This window comes from Nicotiana tomentosiformis, chromosome 3 (genome assembly GCF_000390325.3).
Source record: "Nicotiana tomentosiformis chromosome 3, ASM39032v3, whole genome shotgun sequence".
In the NCBI taxonomy this organism is placed as follows: Eukaryota; Viridiplantae; Streptophyta; class Magnoliopsida; order Solanales; family Solanaceae; genus Nicotiana; species Nicotiana tomentosiformis.
This window is the reverse complement of record NC_090814.1, coordinates 138,087,787-138,109,545: the sequence shown is the minus strand read 5'-3', so window position 1 is coordinate 138,109,545 and position 21,759 is coordinate 138,087,787. Positions and strand designations below refer to the sequence as shown.

General features: G+C 39.6%; 1 pseudogene; it reads right to left on the bottom strand.

The window, feature by feature from the left end:
• Window positions 1-39: 39 nt before the first annotated feature.
• LOC138908558 (uncharacterized) lies at window positions 40-20,773 on the bottom strand (annotated as a pseudogene).
• Between the last annotated feature and the right edge of the window lie 986 nt (window positions 20,774-21,759).

Sequence of the window (21,759 nt, the reverse complement as noted above, 5' to 3'; positions counted from 1 at the left end):
TGGAAGAATCATTACCCGAGTAATAAAATGATGAGCTTCCTATAACAAAAGAGAAGCATCACCGATATCGGAACTGTCATCAACACCAGTAAAACAATCCTTAAAAGGATCTGCTGCACCTGAGCCAGCACTAATGTCGGGAGTCTTCAGTTCTCGAGCCTCCTTCAACGCCTCCTCAGAAAAAGACAAAAGGGAAGGTGAATGACCCATTGCCATTGCCCCGAGAAAATCACTCGGAGTACTCCGATCGAGACTTAGGTCTTCGGAACCAACCCCGATGGGCACGGCCGCCATCGGCTCAGCAACTCTAGCAACCTCGACTGCCTCCGTAGGTCGGACTATCAAAGCCGAGGAGCTATCTTCTTCTTCTTCTTCTTCTTCCTCCCTCAGTCGATGGACAGAGTAGATCGAAAGCGCAATGATTTTTCTCCTCACCTTTCGAGTTTTGGGCTTAGGGTCCTCCGGACGAGAGGAAGCCCTTCGTTTCTTTTCTTTCCCCTGTTCCAGGACTGGGGGCTTGTTTCCTTCATCACCGCTCAAAAGCCGCAAAGCGGCATTCCTAGTTACACCTATATACAAGGGAAAAACCGATAATGAAATGAACGCAGAATATACCTCGAGGGAAACAGGAACCAAACCTCACCATGATTCTTGGCCTCCCATCTACCTTTAGCCAAATCACGCCAAGCGCATTCGGCATAGGATGAAGTCGAGGCTAACTTTCAAACCCAATCCTCGAGATCAGGCACAGCTTGTGGCATTCAAGGTGCAGCTGGACATCAGAAAATAATATTAACAAATACGAAAAAAGACACGAAAAGCAAACATGGATCACTTACGGTCGAAGTTCCATTTTTCAGGAAACGACATCTTTTCCTCCGGGATAAGATCACGAGTCCTCACTCGAATATATCGACCCATCCAGCCTCGATCCTTATCTTCATCGATGCTCGACATCAAAGCCTTCGATGCCCGACGATACTGCCTAATAAGTCCACGATAAATCTGAGGCCGATACAGTCGTATAAGGTGGCTCAGAGAAAAATCCAACCCTCCGGCTTTGATAGAGAAGAAACGTAATAAGATGACTATACGCCATAAAGAAGGATGAATTTGGCCGAGGGTGACCTGATATCTCCTGCAGAAATCAAAAATCACGGGATCGACAGCTCCCAACGTAAAGGGATAGGTGTAAACACTTAAAAATCCTTCCACATAGGTAGTGACGCTCTCATCGGGGGAGGGGATTTGTAACACAACCTCAGAACCCCAGCCGCAGTCTTTTCTGATGGCCTCGAGGTGAACCTCCGCTATAGAGCATGTATACATCGATACGTGCTCACACCGACCTGGAACTGACGAAGGGTTCTCCACCTTTAAATCAGTTTTTAAAATATACGGGCCGGGAATATAATCTTGAACGGACGGCTCGGGCGGCGCCTTATCGTCACACAGCCGCGAGGAATAAGCTTTCTCCTTGTGAGGTACGATTTTTGAAGTTTTCGCCATTAATATGAGAAGAAAAACTTGCAAAGAAAGGTGAAAGAGGGGACAGCACCGTAACTCTGGTATAAGCGGCACTAAAGCAACGAAATAAGAGAAACTAATCAAAGGGAATTTGGGAAAAGAGGAAGCACAAAAGTGGAAAACATTATATGTGAAAACTATTTATAAGGCATGGCAATTCGTTTCTAGCAGTGGCCGACCATCGACTGACACACATTAAATGCCTCGATAAAACCAAATCGATGGGACAGGTATCACGCACGCCATAGTCAAAGCCGATAGAAACGTCATTATCGATTCGGTCGAACCTTAGGGAAATCACATCGTTTCTCGTCATCTCCTTTTCAAGAAACGAGGGGGCTATCTGTATACGGTTAAAACCGATCCTCGGTCATGAAGATCGATCGAGGATGGCATTTCAATCAAGGGGTATCTTCATGGAGACCCCGAACGAATTCCGAGATGGATGCGTCGAGCTTGGGCGTTCGAATCGACCTAGGTAACATCGACCGATACAGGTCCCGAACATCGATGCCCAAAAGTGATCACCTAGCTCGAAACCAAGGCCGAGGTTCCGATCCGATACCGAGCTCGAGTCGGTATCGAGTTCACAGACAAAAAGCTGTTTCAACCGCACCAAAGGAGAGAATCTCTACGGGAATTAAGGAGGAGACACACCATCATGGGTCCTCCACTAGTAATATTTATTCCATCATGTTGCTATAGATAAAGTAGTGATCCTTGGCTATAAAAGGAAAGATAGTTTGTAATAGAAGGCACTTTTTGGCTGGGATTAAGAATTCATTATGTTTATCCTTCTAAAGCTCACTAAATATCTTTGTTCATCATCTTCTATTTTTGCACCATAAATACGTGTATTGTTATTCTCAGATCAAAGGAATCTACTTGCCCTTAGAACCATATATAAATTCAACGTTATCCGATTCTTCGGGTAAACACATGGTATTAGCAATACCAAGGTTATTTATGCATGCATTAGCATGGTTAAAGATAAAATTATCCTTAAAGCTAAAGAATATGGAGGGTATTTTTGTAAACAACTAATTTTCTTACAAATTATGCAATGCATTCTAATTTTAATACACCACACCAAACAGTGCATAAGAAATAATCTTTGCATTACTAACTTATGCATCACTACTCCCTACTTTATTAATACCGCTTATTCAGCATTATTTAGAGATGGCAATGGGGCGGGGCGGATTTTGCCTTAATCCATAAAATTTCAACCCGCCCCGCCCCACATAGTATTTTCACCCGCATCCACCTGCCCCTCATCAACACACGCATCCACCCGTACCGCCCCGCCCCACACTGCAAAATTTTCCCTTTATTATTTCTGTCAATTTGTAATATTTTTATCTTATTTAATTTTATTTTCAATTATATTCATTTATGCACTGCCAATCTAAAAGTTCCTATTGGGATCCAAATTGCAAACCAAAGAAGTCCAATTTTGAATATTCATAACTATAAATCCTAACGAATGCTGTCAGTTTTAACTTTTAACAGTGTTCGGTTTTAAAGTTTTTAATATACTAATTTCTGATTTTACATGCATCAGTATTGGAATTCAGTGCATGTCCTATTTACTAGCTATCGCTTTTGCTTTGCATCTTTCTTCCGCATTTCATGGTGTTCCTATTTTTCTTAGGATTGCTGTGGTGATACTAATATTGTCTCATTTTATCTTTTTATTTTCTTGAGCCGAGGGTCTTTCGAAAATAGCCTCTCTACTCATTCGGGGTAGAGATAAAGTTTGCGTACACACTACCCTCCCCAGACCCCATTAGTGGGATTTTACTGAATTGTTGTTGTTGTTGTTGTTGTTGTAATAGTAGTAGTAGTATTGGAATTCAGTTTGATATATCAGTATGTCATTTCTAATGATTCAGATGTATCGTGCAAGGTAATGAGATCAGATACATGAAAATTGAGTCAACTAATTATCTACTCGACTCAAATAAAGTAACTGTATAGTTATAGTGGGATCGACTTTAAAATAATAAAAAAATATAATATAATATAATATTTTCTTCCGATATGCAAATAACAGAAAAATGTGTATTTACAGTCAACTAAACAAATGTCCAATATGAAATACATGCCTCGTAAAAACCAAATTAGTTTGAGACTAAAATAATCAATGCATAGGAGAAAGGAACCACAAGTTCAAAACTAAAAAGGTAAATATTTTCAGGTTGTAATAATATTAACAATAGTTGAAACGTTGTAATTTTGTAAATAGTTGAAACGTTGTAATTTTGCAAAAAGTTAAAACCCGCACCGCACCGCACCCACAAAAGATTTTAAAAAAATTATTTTGATCCGCACCGTACCATACCGTACCCGCATATGTCTAAACCCGTACCACTCCGCATATGCTAAAACCCATACCGCACCGCCCCACACCGCCTCATTACCAGCCCTAGCATTATTCTTATATACTCTGCCAAACCATAGTTATGGAGTAGGACTAATAAATATGGATAAGATCTCGGCAGGGTCCAAAAGTAAGATTTTGCAACTTCCAGAGGAACCCATAATCTTTTTTTAATCGTCAAAAGAGGCCCACAGAATAATTCTTTTGGAGAAAGTTCCACTTGTTATCTCCCTTTATTTACTTTCCAGCAATATCTGCTGCATGCGTATCTCCAACTTCCACCACCCGATTTAAACACATTTACGTAACATGCAAGATTCTGAGAATCTTGGAAGTGATATGTCCGTTATGCAAGATTTAAAATATCATAAATATAGCGAAAGCGGTAAATATTCTATCCAAACTATTTTATATAATTTAAAAACTATTTAATTTTTATATAAGTATCGCATCAGTCGCCAAATAATATTTTTAACAAAAAAGTCACTATGTCAGAGTATATCCTATGAAATCAATGAGAGGGAACAAATGAGATATGTTATATAATACTTAGACAAAGTTGTGTGATTTTTTATTATAATTTTTTTATGACTTTCATTGTACTTAGAGGAAGTTGGGTGACTTTTTGTTGCTTAAAAAATTTAGTAATTTGATGTAATAAAATAAAAATTGAGTGATCATTCTTAAATTTATTCTTTAACACATAACGCAAGGTCAGAAAACTACAAATTTACCGCAATATATTTTGCTTCGCCCTGCTTGCCCCTCTCACCCAAACACCAATTTAAAGTTTCACGCATCACAACTCAGAAAAGTTACATCAATGTGGCCAAGCGGGCAATTTATGCATATGAATTGAATATTTGAAAACACAAGCTGCGACAAGTACTTATCTAATTAAATTTAGAGTAATTTTCATAAAGCACTATAGTTTATAGTCTAGTAGCTATAGTTTGCCTAATTACTATTCGTAGTTATTGTTCAATTGTTACTAGTTTGTATCGCTTATATTGTATTCAAACGCGCAATGAATACAGCTTGTGTCAATTATATTTGTTCGGACAATAAATACAACATGTATCAACTGTATTTGTTCGCGCAATTGTATTCATTCGTTCGCGTAATGAATACAACATGTATCAACTGTAACCAAGGCGAAATACAAATGTGTATACAAATAATACAACCTGTATTGACTGTATACAGGATGTATACAATGAATACAACATGTATCGACTGTATTCGCTCGTGCAACGAATACAACTAAGACGAAATACAGAAATACAGAAAAATAAAATGCTATTGATGAGATTCGAATTCAAGATCTCCGCTAACTAAGCGGGCTCTCTAACCAACTGAGCTACGAGAGCTTGTTGCTCTCTTGTTTCAGTTCAAAATAATAAATCTTTTGTTCCATAAATTTGCTATAAAATTCAAGTATAGCTACGAATGATAAATACAGTATAAATATTTAATCATAGGCAGATTGATCACGCCCAACTATGCCTCCTAAGAGGTCTAGCGGTCGTTGCAAATATAATCCTTTTTTCAAGTACGGAGTCGAATCCTACAGGAAAATAACGTGCTAATTACAACTAATAATTTTGCACGAATTCAAGTAACCAACCTTCAGAAATATTATATAACAATTTGAGAGTTTACTAACTAAGATCAAAGTAAGTAAAAATGCAGTAATTTATAACTAACAAAGCAAATATTGCAGACAAGATTTGGAAAAATCTAAGGTTATGATTTCCCCTATTGTCGGAATCTTCCCTATTACGTTTCCTATAAATTCGCCTAAATATTCTCTACCGATCGTGAGTACTTTAAGTGTCGTAGCTCTCTCTCGAGCAACTACTATAATTTACTAGACGTATTCTCTCGAACTACGCTAGCTGGCACTAATTTACCGCTCACGACGATCGCACCAAGGTTTCGTTATCTCTAATCCCACCTTTAAATCCTCTGTATTGATCTCTCAACTACATTAGGAGTGGTATTGTTCAACAACTACCTAAATATGTACTCTCTCTCTCGAGAAATATACATACTAAATAGGCATAGTTAATTGAGAGCTCTTCGATTAACAACAATGAAAATATAGTTGAACAAGTAGAGAAAATCAAAGGAAAATCTATTTTAAATGCAGTAGAAAATCATTCTCCAATAGGTTCCATCAAACCTTAAATTAAAGAGTTTAGCTACTCATAACACTACTCAAAAATACATAAACCATTGTCAAACCAATATTCATAGAAATACAGATAGAAAAGTAGAGAGAAACTCTTCGATTCATCTTCTTAAATGAACTTGAGGATCTTTCGGGCTCAACTTTGCTTCAACAATGGTGATTCTTGCCTTCTCAGGTCAAGTGTATGGCTGCAATTAGGGTTGAAAACTTTTATATCACGTCCCTAAGCCAATTGACTAAGTTGCCCCTCAAGATAAAACGCAGCCAAATTTGTCATTGTGCTATAGATGTGCTTCGCACAGGGCCTGGTTGTATTTTCCAGATTTTTCTGTGCTTTCCCTATGCTTTTCAAAGTTACTTCACTGCCTGGTCCGATTTTTTCTTTCTTCAAAAATTGCCTTTTAGCTTCATTTTTGCTCAAATCGCCTTTATTCTTCACTCCTGGCTTCCTACATAACAAACTTCAACAATTAAGCTCGATTGGTCATCTTTCAACATTTAAAATACCTAAAAACACACCAAAGTAGGGGTAAAACATATCCAATTACATGTAATTCTAGCATATTATCACCACCCCACACTTAGACTTTTGCTTGTCCTCGAGCAAACACATGATATCACAGACTAATCACAAAGACGCAGTCAAGCTCATTCAAACTCCCTGTCAAGCAATTATTCAAAGATATCAACCACAAGAGTGAACACCTTTCTTTTGCTCAGATTCATCTATTGAAACTCGAAACTTTACTCCTTACAAATCCCATTGTACCTCACAAAGAAAGAAATGCCCCCAAAACACACATCTATAGTAACAATTCACAAGCACTAGGGAATATAAAACAAAACACTCGCACTTATCAAGGAATTTCACATGCAACACATACAATACCATAAGCTTGCCCATTCTGTTATTATCCACTAATGTAGGAGTCTCAATCCACAGTCAAGTAAGACTTTTCAAAGCTTGTAATGTTGGCTTGGGATAAGGTATGGATACTTTTGGTTATATAGTGACTAAATCTTCCCATAAACACTTTAAGCATTACTAACTTCTACGTTTCCTACTCTTTTCTCTGTAGATACTTTCCACATTTTTTTGTTTTTCCGTAGCTCAAGCACCGAAGTCCCAACTTATTATTTTTTTTTGTCTTCCTCTTACTTTTCCCAAATATATCTTCTTCTTTTTTAAATATGGGTATTAAAAAAGGGAGTATCAAGGGACTTAACTTTCATTCTTTGGTGCAAATTTGAGTTTTCAAGTACATAATATTTTCTCATAACCACGACTTCTGCCCAATCACACAACCTAAAGTAGTTAAGGGGAAGATGGGTTAACAAGAGAGATTAATGCAAAATGGACATGGCTTGTAACATGGGTTGCCAAAGAAAAGGTTAATAGGCGCAAATTAGGACGCTAGGGATATTCATTCATTTGGTAGGCTAATTTAGGCACAAGTGATTTATATCAAAGAATGCCTACTATCACTCTAAGGATCGAAAATTCCTAAGATTTCACCTCAAATAACAGGCAGGGCAAGTTCTAGACTAACATGCATACACGAAAATGCACAACAAAAATTCCCCACACAATATACATGGGATTTACAAGTCACTCTGTTTCACCGTCAATGTACAAACATGAGCTCAGAAAGGAGGTTCAAGAACAACTTAGGTGACTCTCACAAAATACAGCTTTTCAAGGAGTGAATTCCCTTTGCTTCAAGTTCTCTCTATTTTTTTTTATGTATATATATTACAAACAGAAATAAAGAAAGAAAAATGCTTGGTTCAAAACAAAAACTCACTGGGAAAGAACCAAGTCCAAGAAAACCTAATGAGATTACTATGCTAAAAAAAAAATTAAACTACACTACACATAAGATATTCCCCCACCCCACACTTAAGAATTTGCACTGTCCCCAATGTAGCAAAATAAAAAACAGGGACGAAGAAATACTCCCTCTAAGTAGTGTAGTCGGAGTCGCCAGCATCATAGTCACTGACGTCCTCCACATCTACATCACCTGATGTGCTATCCCTATGATATACTCTCTTAGCACACTGTTAAGGGAAGAAAAAATTTTGACGTATTGTGTTATCCATGTGCCATACTCTCTTAGCACACTATTAATGGGGAAAAAATTTGCTTTGTTGTGATATCCCTGTGTTATACTCTCTTAGCACACTGTTAAGGGAAAAAATATTTTGCCTTGCTATGTTATCCCCATGCTATACTCGCTTAGCACACTGTTAAGGGAAAAAATATTTTGCCTTATTGTGCTATCCCTGTGTTATATTCTCTCAGCACAGTGTTACGCAGTTTTTTTTTAACAGTTACAATATTTTGTGAAGCTTTCGAGCTAATCCTTTCTTGGGTGACCTTATTTGCTCCACGGACTTCGCAGTTGTGTATTAATCCTACAAAACAAACTAACCAACTAAAATTAATTTACCCTAACAAAAATAAAAATAAAAAAAAAATACTAATAGTGACTTAAAGTCATGGATTGCCTCCCACGCAGCGCCTTATTTAACATCGTGGCACGACGCAGGCTTTCAGGATTCTGTTTCGCTCACACATTGGGGCTCTTTCAACTACATCACATCTTTCTCTCCTTTTTCTTCAATCATTCCAAGGTAGTGTTTCAACCTTTGCCCATTTACTTTAAACCTGTTAGTTCTACCTTCGGACTCAATTTCTACAGCTCCACTTGGGAACACTTGCACAACTCTAAATGGTCCCGACCATCTAGATTTCAGTTTACCCAGAAATAATCTCAATCTCGAGTGGTATAACAATACCAGATCTCCGGGTTTGAAGTTCCTATCTAGAATGTGCTTATCATGCATGATCTTCATCCTTTTTTATACGGCCTGGTGCTTTCAAAAGCATGGTAACGAAACTCATCAAGTTCATGAGACTATATGGCTCTACTCGTACCAGCGGCCTCCATGTCAAGATTTAATTGCCTTAATGCCCAAAAAGCTCTATGCTCTAGCTCCACGAGTAAGTGACATGCCTTTTCGAACACCAATTTATACGGTGACATACCGATTGGAGTTTTAAATGCTGTGCGGTAAGCCCATAATGCATCATCCAACTTCCTTGCCCAATCAGTCCAAGTCGCATTCACTGTCTTGGTCAGGACACTTTTGATTTCCTTGTTTGTCACAATCCAAAATCCAACTAGTCGTGATGGCACCTAGCCCAACCTGCTAGGTAAGCCAACTTTCAATTATCCAACTCCAATAACAATTATTAAAGTAATTTAAGTAAATAAAGATCTTAATTTTATATATTCCCCAAGAACTGGTAGTACAAATCATGAAGTTCTAAGAATAAAGTTTACAAAGTTGATATGAACTAAATACACTTTCTGTCTGAAAAGTACATAAATAAAGTTTTAAAATCTAAGGCTACCATAAACAAGAGGCAGCTACAACAGGGATGCAGGTATATCTTCCAATCCAGCTCACATCGAACACAATAATATCGACATCCGAAATCCGCACGCAATGTGCATGTAAGTGTAGTATGAGTACAACTGACCCTATGTACTCAATAAATAACAAACCTAACCTTAGGTCGAAAGTAGTGACGAGCTAGAATATGGTCGGGTCCAACACCAATAGCCAACAACTATTTATAACAATGTAGAGCATATAAATAAGGAAGCAATTCAGAAATAAAATGCTCAAATTTATCACAATTTTTTGAAAAACATTTCGCTTCTCAAGAATAACAGTGAAAACCCAAATTCTTTACCGAAATCATCGAAAAGTATGAGATAGTTTGAAAACTGTAAACTTTTCCAAAAATCCTTTCCAAAATAAGTAAGATGTTTCATTTCCTTTCCAGATAGCAAGTGTGAAATACCTCTTTATGCTCACATATCAATGTGTGTAAAAGTCATGAATGGCGTGATACTGTATAACATGAGGAAAATGCATCTCTATATATGTATGTCATGTGTGCATGCCAATGCCATATATCTCAGAGGTGAATCATGTACTCGCACTCTCAGAGTACTCAATCTCACAGCTTCTCACTTTTCACTCATCATGCTCAACCACTATGTACTGTATATGACCCATACGGCCCAGGGAAATCCATCCCGTAACATATACAATACTGACTATAAGTCACCCAGTACCGAGGAAAAAGGGCAATCCAACCCTGTGGAGAAATCCATCTCCAAGTAGTAAGTACTTCGGACAAATCCATGTCCAGGGAAATCCATCCCTCAATAGTATCATCTGCGCTCACTAGGGGTGTGTTACAGACTCCGGAGGGGCTCCTGCAGCCCAAGCGCTATCATAATCATCAATATAACCGCTATGGCGTGCAGCCCGATCCCATAACTGTCACTCATAATCAGGCTCTCGGCCTCACTCAGTCATCAATCTCTCCGGTCTCACCCACGGGCTCACAATGTCATGAAAACTGACTCGAAACAATGATATGATATATCAATAAGTAACAACTGAGACTGAGATATGATATGAATGCATGAATATGACTGAGTACGAAGTATCAATGAAATCAGTGAGATGACAGCAAGCAACGACCTCTATGGGTCCTAACAATATCAGCATAAAGCCTAAACATGATATCTAGCATGATTGACAGCTCAGTTACTTTATCACATGGTGAAGACACAGATATCAACGAAAATAAGGCCACTATACATTGCCATGGAAACAATGGAATCACAATTCACAGGGTGCACGCCCACACGCCCGTCACCTAACATGTGTGTCACCTCAATACCAATCAGACACACGTAATTTGGGGTTTCATACCCTCAGCACTAAGTTTAAAAGAGTTACTTATCTTGAACAAGCCAATTCTAATACCGAACAAGCCAAGCGATGCTCCAAAACTTCCATCACACGCGTAACGACATCCGAACGGCTCAAAGCTATCCAAAAGCAACTTAGATACATCAGATAAAGCCCAAGGGAGCAATTACAAATGATAAAGATTGAATTCTACATCAAATCCCAAATACGGCCAAAAATCACACCAGGGCCCACACCTCGAAACTCGACAAAACTCACAAAATCCGACAACCCATTCAATTACGAGTCCAACCATACTAGTTTCACTCAAATCCGACTCCAAATCGGTGTTCAAAACGCAAAAATTCATATTATGAAACTTTAGGCCAAAACTCACAATTTACATTTTAAAATTCATCAACCAAAAGCTAAAATCAAAGATAAATTCATGGAATATAACCAAAACCGAGTATAAAACACTTACCCCAATTCATATGGTGAAAATTGCTTCAAAAATCGCCTCAATCCGAGCTCTATAGCTCCCAAAAATGCAAAATTGGTCGAAACCCTCGAAATAGAGTACTTTATAATCACTGAGCGAATCAATGAATCGCGATCGCGGAAATACCTTCGCGATCGCGAAGAAAAAAATGCACTACCCCTGAAAATACACTACGCGATCGCGCAATAAGCTTTGCGATTGCGAAGCACAAACTGCTCAGTCTCAAAAAGAACTTACGTGAACTCAACCACAGGCTCGCGAACGCGATGAAGAAGCCATGAAGACCTGCCCAGCTCAGCTCTACAATGCAAACACGTGCACACCTACGCGAACGCGATGCTCGATCTGCAGTAATCTATATAAACGCGGACCCATAGTCGCGAACACGGTGAAAGAACACTCAGCCTCAATTTTTCCCTTACTCGATCGCATCCCTCAGTTCGCGATCGCAAAGAATACTGGGTGTACCAGACATCAGCAGAACCAGCAGTGAAGAATGAAGGAAAAATAGCTTGAACCCGTCTGAAACTCACCCGGGCCCCTCGGGACCACGTTCAAACATACCAACAAGTCCCATAACATAACACGGACCTATTCGAGGCCTCAAAACACACATAACAATATTGGAACGACGAATCACTCTCAATTCGGATTTAATGAACTTTGAAACTTCAACTTCCATAACTGATGCCGAAACCTATCAAATCACGTCCAATTGACCTCAAATTTTGCACACAAGTCATATTTGACATTACGGACCTACTCCCACTTCCGAAATCGAAATTTGACCCCGATATCAAAAGTTCACTCCCGGTCAAACTTTCCAAAATTCCAACTTTTGTCATTTCAAGTCAAATTCTACTACGAACCTCCAAATCACAATCAGAGCGCGCTCCTAAGTCCAAAATTACCCAACGGACCTACTGAAACCATCAAAACTCCGATCCGGGTTCAAATTTACCAAAATTCAAACTTGGTCAACTCTACTAATTTAAAGCTTCAACAATGAAATCCATTCTTCCAATTTGATTTCGAAATACCTGAAAACCAAAACCGACGATTCACACAAGTCGAAATACATCATACGGAGCTATTCACGCCTGTAAACTACCGAGCGAAGTGCAAATGCTCAAAATGACCGGTTGGGTTGTTATATCCTCCCCCACTTAAACATACGTCCGTGCTTGAACGTGTCCAGAGTGTTCTCAAAGCCATCAAACCGCCGTATAACCTTACCATGCACATACCCGGGGGTGATCTCACGTCACCCTATCCCATACAGATCCGATAACACAACATATCTAAAATTTCTCAATTCAACCTAGCCCACAAGCCTTCGAATCAAATTTTCAACATTCGAAATTTCTTATAAGATCAGAATTTCGTATCTACATACTGTATAAGTCTGAACAAGCTGTATCAAGCCATATCTATAACCCAAGATGTAATCACATAACTCAAATACTCATAACAAAAATTTCAAATCATAGTAGTTGCTCGAAACAACCCAATACCGGTAATAGACCTCATATCAAACAAAGCCTCGCTCTAAAACCTTCGTACACTGCCGATGGTGAAAGAAACATGTAGAATTCATAACCATTCATCAGATCAACGGTCATGGAGCTCCCTCTCCTTCTACACGAACTATAGCCAATTTCTAAGCCGACTTTCGATATTATCCTTCCAAATATACCACAATCAAATCCGATAGCATCCATTCTAGGTCCAATGACATCATCTTATTCAATACGACCACTCTAGTAATGTGACATATCAATACAATCTAAAGCCATAACACGTGCAATCCGTGCACCAAATAGCAACATTCCAAATGTACTTAATCATGGAAAATGACTCAAACAAGAGAACCATCCTGCAAGCTCGACAGGTACCACCCCGATGCAATGCTAAGAACCCATCACACATCGCAAAACCATAACACATGAATCTAACACAAAGGATCATATTTTCACATAACTCTGTTGCAATACGCGGCTCTATCCAAATACTGGGTCCATATGAAACACCTCAAGCCACCCTGCCAAGCATCAATAACCATGCGCAATTCGACATCAAGTACTCAAAGTGCATTACCATAACCACGGAGAAGCAAATGACACCATGCTACACAAAACCCGAAAGAACATAACCAATACGCCATCAACCAAGCAATACCCAATACTCTTCTCGCTCAAATTCTGCTATAAGGCCACAATAGAACCGCACCATATATGCATATAATCAACGAATCACAACTCCTCGTAGCAAAGAAGAGTAACTCATATATCATTTCAGAATACGAATAAGCTCCACAACAACTGAATGGCACATCCCTCCACAATAGCAGTATGGAGCCAACCAATCCGGCTCGGTGTAGAATACACATCCTAATTGGGCCTACCAATGGACCCCCAAATCAGCTCTAGTCACCCACATATAGATAAATAACCTCTGAAAGTCCACAATGACTGAATCATAACACATATTATCATCTGGCTAGCTTCGCCCACGACTTCACAGTCCACAACCATGAAACAGTCTGCTCCTGAGAACATCCAGTCTCCAAATCCATAGAATACACGAATTACCTTTTCTGATTCCATCTCTACCGCCTGAATGCCTAACATATTTCTCATACACGATCATCCCACGAGAAATACCTTTAAAATTCTTTCGTGCCACCTGGCAAAATTTGAATATCAGTAGTCGATCAACCAGAAGAGTGCTGTAGTACCAATGAAGTATCCATACATCAAAACACATTGCCCCTCCTAAAATGTATACTCTCATCAAGCCATACCAAACAGTAATATTATTTACCTAGTCATCTAAAACCGTCCATGCTGCCTACGACCTTCCCTTCCAAACAGAACTGTGATCCCGCTCATATAAATCTCAATCCCACACAGCACACCGCATATACCATGCCATCATATGAAAAATACGAGAACTTCATAGTCCATTCCGAGTCACAAGCAACTACATACTCAATTAGCCAAGGACCTTCCATTTGATTTTATCCAGAAGAAATTCACTATACACCACATGCTCCTCACGCCAGCAGGAAATATACCTCTCGAACCTTGGTAAAAACCATTGAGAACTCTTCGAGACCCATTTGCACATAACCAAGCTATTTGAACCGAATCTCTCTAACTCAACCCAGCCACACATGTTTTCAAGACCCAAGAGCATTGCCATGAAACACCTGTAGAGACTAGCCACGTCATAAGTACCCAAAGAGCTGATCATACCCATTACTGTGCTAACCCAACCTACTACCAAGTTGCCTTATTTCTCCAAGTCCTTTCCAAATTGCCTTCAAATTGATACTTCTCCTTGATAGAATACCGCGATCCCTAACTAAAACTCTCCGCACAAGAGACCCTAGAATAAAACCACAATGCCCTAAGGCCCATAAGTCGCTGACTCCCCTCTTAAGCACCCCAATGCACCACAACCGAGACACTCACTCTAAAGAGACCTTATATGAAACTAAAATTGTTTCTTTCACCTTCTTGATATTGAAATGCACAATCCATAAATGATATAAAATTCCACAAGTCTCGACACCATCCGATGCAACTCCCAGTTTTTAGCCATATATAAATCTTGAAAATTCCAAATAGCTACATATAAATCTTGAATCCATTAGAACCATTCTTGAGAGTTATCCATTCTACTCAAATCTCAATTAAACTAACCAAACGGACCGAACGTCCTGTGCCCCATTAGCACACCAACACCCAAGGGAGTAAAGAGCAACCCACACTCCTAGGCAACTGAGCAAATTTCTACTCCATGTACACTACATCCTTTGCGAATAACCACTCAATTATTTTATGATTACCATATACCCATAGAGTATAATACAACCTGTATCCAGAAATTCCCTTACTCGAGTTATCCTCAATCTCAACTTCTGCAAGTCATAACTGATTCACCAGTATACCTCAAACCGAATCCAATATAACACATAACCGTGCAATCAACTCGACGATAGCAGACTCCCCCACTTGGCTCGAAACCATAAATCAAAACACACAACTTACAATGTCCATACTCTATTACTGTCATGATACCGCAGTGAGATTCAACCAAATCCTTCATGAGCTGTTGTAGCACAAACCATCTAATATTTCACATCATTTGCAAATCTCGCATTCACCCCTGTAATAGTCAAGCCAACTTCCACAAGCTATACAAACTCAAATTGCAGCATATATGATTCACTCATAAACGAGAACTCTCTACAAACATCATAAGGACCACACAACCTCAGGAACCTCGCAGGAGATACCTGTCTGCTCTACCTCGAACTGACATCTTTTTATACTATTCCACAGTCATAATCACTTAATCTTCCTGAGTCTGAACTCATAACACGACATGAGACCTGCTGCACTCCACCACTAAACAACATGACAAGTCCTTCAACACACCCATAACTCGAGGCCACACGCCAAATCAAGACAAAAATCAAACACCCAAAAGTTCTTGCTACATCTCAAGTAAACTCTTCTTGTCATATTCAAACCATATGAACACATCTCACAGTCACATCATACTCGTCACGTGTCATCCAACCACAAATTCCACTAATAGAGACACTACCAGACATATATATCCAAAAGCACGTGCTCAAACAATCAACATCTCTGTGCTCAAGTCACAGTCAAAACCCAACCTCAAGTCCTCTAGACTGCCCATCATCAGCACGCCAAAAATCACATCTCGCACCTCAACCATGGAATCACAAGCCGGCGAATGCACAGCTAATACCGAGTGCTCACATGCGCATACGAATGCATGGAAGGAATTCAAAGAGTTATGCTTCAAGCTGAATCAATGTCGCACGATAAGGAAAAAAAGATGGGAAGTATATCCTAAATGTCCTATAACCTCACGAAGATAGGTATGGACGTCATCATACCGATCTGCAAGACTCTACTAGACACTTGATCATGACTTGTAGAACCTATGAACCTAGAGCTTTGATACTAATCTGTCAAGACCCAAAATCCAACTAGTCGTGATGGCACCTAACCCAACCTGCTAGGTAAGCCAACTTTCAATTATACAATTCCAATAATAATTATTAAAGTAATTTAAGTAAATAAATATATTAATTTTATACATTCTCCAAGAACTAGTAGTACAAATCATGAGCTTCTAAGAATAGAGTTTACAAAGTTGATATGAACTAAATATACTTTCTATTTGAAAAGTACATAAACAGAGTTTTAAAATCTAAGGCTACCATAAACAAGAGGCAGCTACAACAGGGACGCAGGTACATCTTCCAATCCAGCTCACATCGAACACAATAACATCGACATCCGAAATCCGCACGCAATGTGCAAGAAGTGTAGTATGAGTATAACCGATCCCATGTACTCAATAAGTAACAAACCTAACCTTAGGTTGAAAGTAGTGACGAGCTAGAATATGGTCGGGTCCAACACCAATAACCAACAACTATTTATAACAATGTAGAGCATATAAATAAGGAAGCAATTCAGAAATAAAATGCTCAGCTTTATCACAATTTCCCGAAAATAGTTTTGCTTCTCAAGAATAACAGAGAAAACCCAAATCCTTTACCGAAATCGTCGAAAAGTATGAGATAGTTTGAAAACTATAAATTTTTCCAAAAATCCTTTCCAAAATAAGTAAGATGTTTCATTTCTTTTCCAGATAGCAAGTGTGAAATACCTCTCTATGCTCACATATTAATGTGTGTAAAAGTCATGAATGACGTGATACCGTACAACATGAGGAAAATGCGTCTATATGCATGTATGTCATGTGTGCATGCCAATGGCATATATCTCAGAGGTGAATCATGTACCCGCACTCTCAGAGTACTCAATCTCACAGCTTCTCACTTTCCACTCATCATGCTCAACCACTATGTACTGTATATGACCCATACGGCCCAGGGAAATCCATCCCGTAACATATACAATACTGACTATAAGTCACCCAGTACCGAGGAAAAAGGGCAATCCAACCCTGTGGAGAAATCCATCTCCAGGTAGTAAGTACTTCGGACAAATCCATGTCTAGGGAAATCCATCCCTCAATAGTATCATCCGCGCTCACTAGGGGTGTGTTACAGACTCCGGAGGGGCTCCTGCAGCCCAAGCGCTATCATAATCATCAATATAACCGCTATGGCGTGCAGCCCGATCCCATAACTGTCACTCATAATCAGGCTCTCGGCCTCACTCAGTCATCAATCTCTCCAGTCTCACCCACGGGCTCACAATGTCATGAAACCTGACCCGGAACAATGATATGATGTATCAATAAGTAACAACTAAGACTGATATATGATATAAATGCATGAATATGACCGAGTACGAAATTTCAATAAAATCAGTGAGATGACAGCAAGCAACGACCTCTATAGGTCCTAACAATATCAGCATAAAGCCTAAACAAGATATCTAGCATGATTGACACCTCAGTTACTTTATCACATGGTGAAAACACAGATATCAACGAAAATAGGGCCACTATACAGTGCCATGGAAACAATGGAATCACAATTTACAGGTCTCAATACCAATCACACAACACGTAATTTGGGGTTTCAAACCCTCAGCACTAAGTTTAGAAGAGTTACTTAACTTGAACAAGCCAATTCCAACACCGAGCAAGCCAAGCGATGCTCCAAAAATTCCATCACACGCATAGCGACCTCCGAACGGCTCAAAGATAGCCAAAAGCAACTCAGATACATCAAATAAAGCCCAAGGGAGCAATTACAAATGATAAAGATCGAATTCTACATCAAATCCCAAATCCGGCCAAAAATCACACCGGGGCCCATGCCTCGAAACTCGACAAAACCTACAAAATCCAATAACACATTCAATTACGAGTCCAACCATAATAGTTTCACTCAAATCCGACTCCAAATCGGTGTTCAAAACTAAAAATTCATATTATGAAACTTTAGGCCAAAACCCACAATTTCCTCTTTAAAATTCATCAACCAAAAGCTAAAATCGAAGATAAATTCATGGAATATAACCAAAATCGAGTAGAAAATACTTACCTTAATTCATATGGTCAAAATTGCTTCAAGAATCGCCTCAATCCGAGCTCCATAGCTCCCAAAAATGCAAAAATGGTCGAAACCCTCGAAATAGAGTACTTTATAATCACTGAGTGAATTAATGAATCGCGATCGCGGAAATACCTTTGCGATCGCGAAGAAGAAAATGCACTGCCCCTGAAAATACACTACGCGATCGCATAATAAGCTTTGCGCTCGTGAAGCATAAACTGCTCAGTCTAAAAAAGAACCTACGCGAACGCAGCCCCAGGCTCGCGAACGCGATGAAGAAGCCATGAAGACCTGCCCAGCTCAGCTCTACAATTCGAACGCGTGCACACCTACGCGAACGTGATGCTCGATCTGCAGTAACCTATGCGAACTCGGACCCATAGTCGCGAACACGGTGAAGGAACACTCACCCTCAATTTTTCCCTTACGCGATCGTATCCCTCAATACGCGATCGCGAAGAACACTGGGTGTACCAGACATCAGTAGAACCAGCAGTGAAGAATGAAGGAAAAATAGCCTGAACCCGTCCGAAACTCACCCGGGCCCCTCGGGACCACGTCCAAACATACCAACAAGTCCCATAACATAATACAGACCTACTCGAGGCCTCAAAACACTTGACAACATCGGAACGACGAATCACCCTCAATTCGGATTCAATTAACTTTGAAACTTCAACTTCCACAACCAATGCCGAAACCTATCAAATCACGTCCGATTAACCTTAAATTTTGCACACAAGTCACATTTGACATTACGGACCTACTCCCACTTCCGGAATTGAAATTCAACCCCGATATCAAAAGTCCACTCATGGTCAAACTTTCCAAAATTCCAACTTTCGCTATTTCAAGCCAAATTCTACTACGGACCTCCAAATCACAATCCGAACACACTCCTAAGTCCAAAATCACCCAACGGACCTACCGGAACCATTGAAACTCCGATTCAGGTTCAAATTTACCAAAAGTCAAACTTGGTCAACTCTCCGAATTTAAAGCTTCAACAATGAAATCCATTATTCCAATTCGATTCCGAAATACCTGAAAACCAAAATCGACGATTCACACAAGTCGAAATACATCATATGGAGCTACTCATGCCCGTAAACTACCAAGCGAAGTGCAAATGCTCAAAACGATCGGTTGGGTCGTTACACTTTTGGACACTTCCACTTGCCCGCTTATTTGCGGGTGGTAAGACGTGGCAACCTTATGGCGAACTCCATACTTTTCTAGTAGCCTTGCAAAAGCTTTATTGCAAAAATGAGTTCCACCATCACTAATTATAGCTCTAGGAGTTCTAAATCTGGTGAAGATATTTTTTCTTAGAAAACCAATAACTCTATTTGCATCATTTGTTGGGAGTGCTATAGCTTCTACCCATTTCGAGACATAGTCCACTACTACGAGTATATACTTGTTGTTGTATGAGCTAACAAATAGTCCCATAAATTCGATTACCCATACATCAAATACTTCAACTTCTTGAATTGGGTTCATGGGCATCTCATGTCGACGGGAAATATTCCCCGTCCTTTGACATTCATCACAACTCTTTACCCAAAAGTGTGCATCTTTAAACAACGTCGGCCAATAGAAGCCCGACTCCAAAACTTTAGCAACTGTCCTTACTCCTCCAAAATGACCTCCATAAGGCAAAGTATGGCATGCCTGCAAAATAGAAGCTTGGTCTAACTCAGGAATACATCTCCGGATCATGTTATCATTACAAATCCGAAACAAATATGGTTCATCCCAGAAATACATGCGACAGCCACGAAAGAACTTTTTCTTCTGCACAGAAGATAAGTCATATGGAACAATACCGCTTGCCAGGTAGTTTGCAATATTTGCATATCATGGTGCTACCTCAAGGCTCGTGGCCAACAAATGTTCGTCTGGGAAACTCTCCATGATCTCTTCCACATTAACCTTCGTTTCAGCTCCTTCAAGCCTAGATAAGTGATCGGCAACTTGGTTTTCCGTTCATTTTCGGTCATGAATTTCCAAGTCAAACTCTTGAAGCAATAGAACCCATCGAATCAGGTGTGACTTTGCTTCCTTTTTATCAATTAGGTACCTGAGAGCAGCATGGTCGGTATAAACAATTACCTTCGAGCCTATCAAGTAGGACCGGAATTTGTCAAATGCGAACACCACTGCTAGCATCTCTTTTTCTGTCACTGTGTAATTTAGTTGAGTGACATTCAATGTTCTACTTGCATAGTAGATTGGATGCATGATTTTATCTTTTCTCTGTCCAAGTACTGCTCCCACGGCATGGTCACTTGCATTACACATTAGCTCAAATGGTTGCTCCCAGTCGGGTGCAACTATGATTGGTGCAGACACTAGCCTCTTCTTCAATCCTTCGAAAGCTACCCTGCAATCATCAGAAAACACAAAAGGGTGGAAAAATCTTGGAAAAACCTTTTATGAACCGCATGTAAAAATCGGTGCGACCAAGGAAACTTCTTATTGCCTTGATGGAAGTGGGTGATGGCAGCTTCTCTATTACATCAATCTTGGCATAGTCCACCTCAATGCCCTTACTTGACACTAGGTGTCCCAAGACCATACCTTCTTGTACCATAAAATGGCATTTTTCCTAATTTAGCACCATATTAGTAATCATACATCTCTGCAGTACTCTTTTCAGATTTCTAAGGCAATCATCAAAAGAGTTTCCCACCACTGAGAAATCATCCATGTAAACATCCATTATGTCATCTACCATATCTGTGAAGATGGCCATCATGCACCTTTGGAATGTGGCGGGTGCATTGCCTAGGCCAAATGGCATTCTTCGAAAAGCGTAAATGCCATATGGACAGGTGAATGATGTTTTCTTTCTATCCTCCGAGGCAATTGATATCTGATTGTACCCCCAGTATCCATCCAAGAAGCAAAAAATGGGACCTCCCTGCCAATCTATCTAGCATCTGATCAATGAACGGCAAGGAAAAATGATCTTTTCGGGTGGCCTTGTTCAATTTTCTGTAGTCCATACAAATTCGCCATCCCTTGACTATTCTTGTGGAGATTAATTCATTGTTCTCATTTTGCACAACAGTCATCCCACCTTTCTTTGGCACACACTGAACTGGGCTAACCCAGTTGCTATCTGAGATGGGAAAAATAATTCCCGCATCTAACCACTTAATCACTTCCTTCTTTACAACTTCCTTCATGTTAGGGTTCAGCTTTCTTTGATGTTCTCTGGAAGGTTTGTGCCCATCTTCCAGTAGAATTTTATGCATACAGAAGGCCAGACTGATACCCTTAAT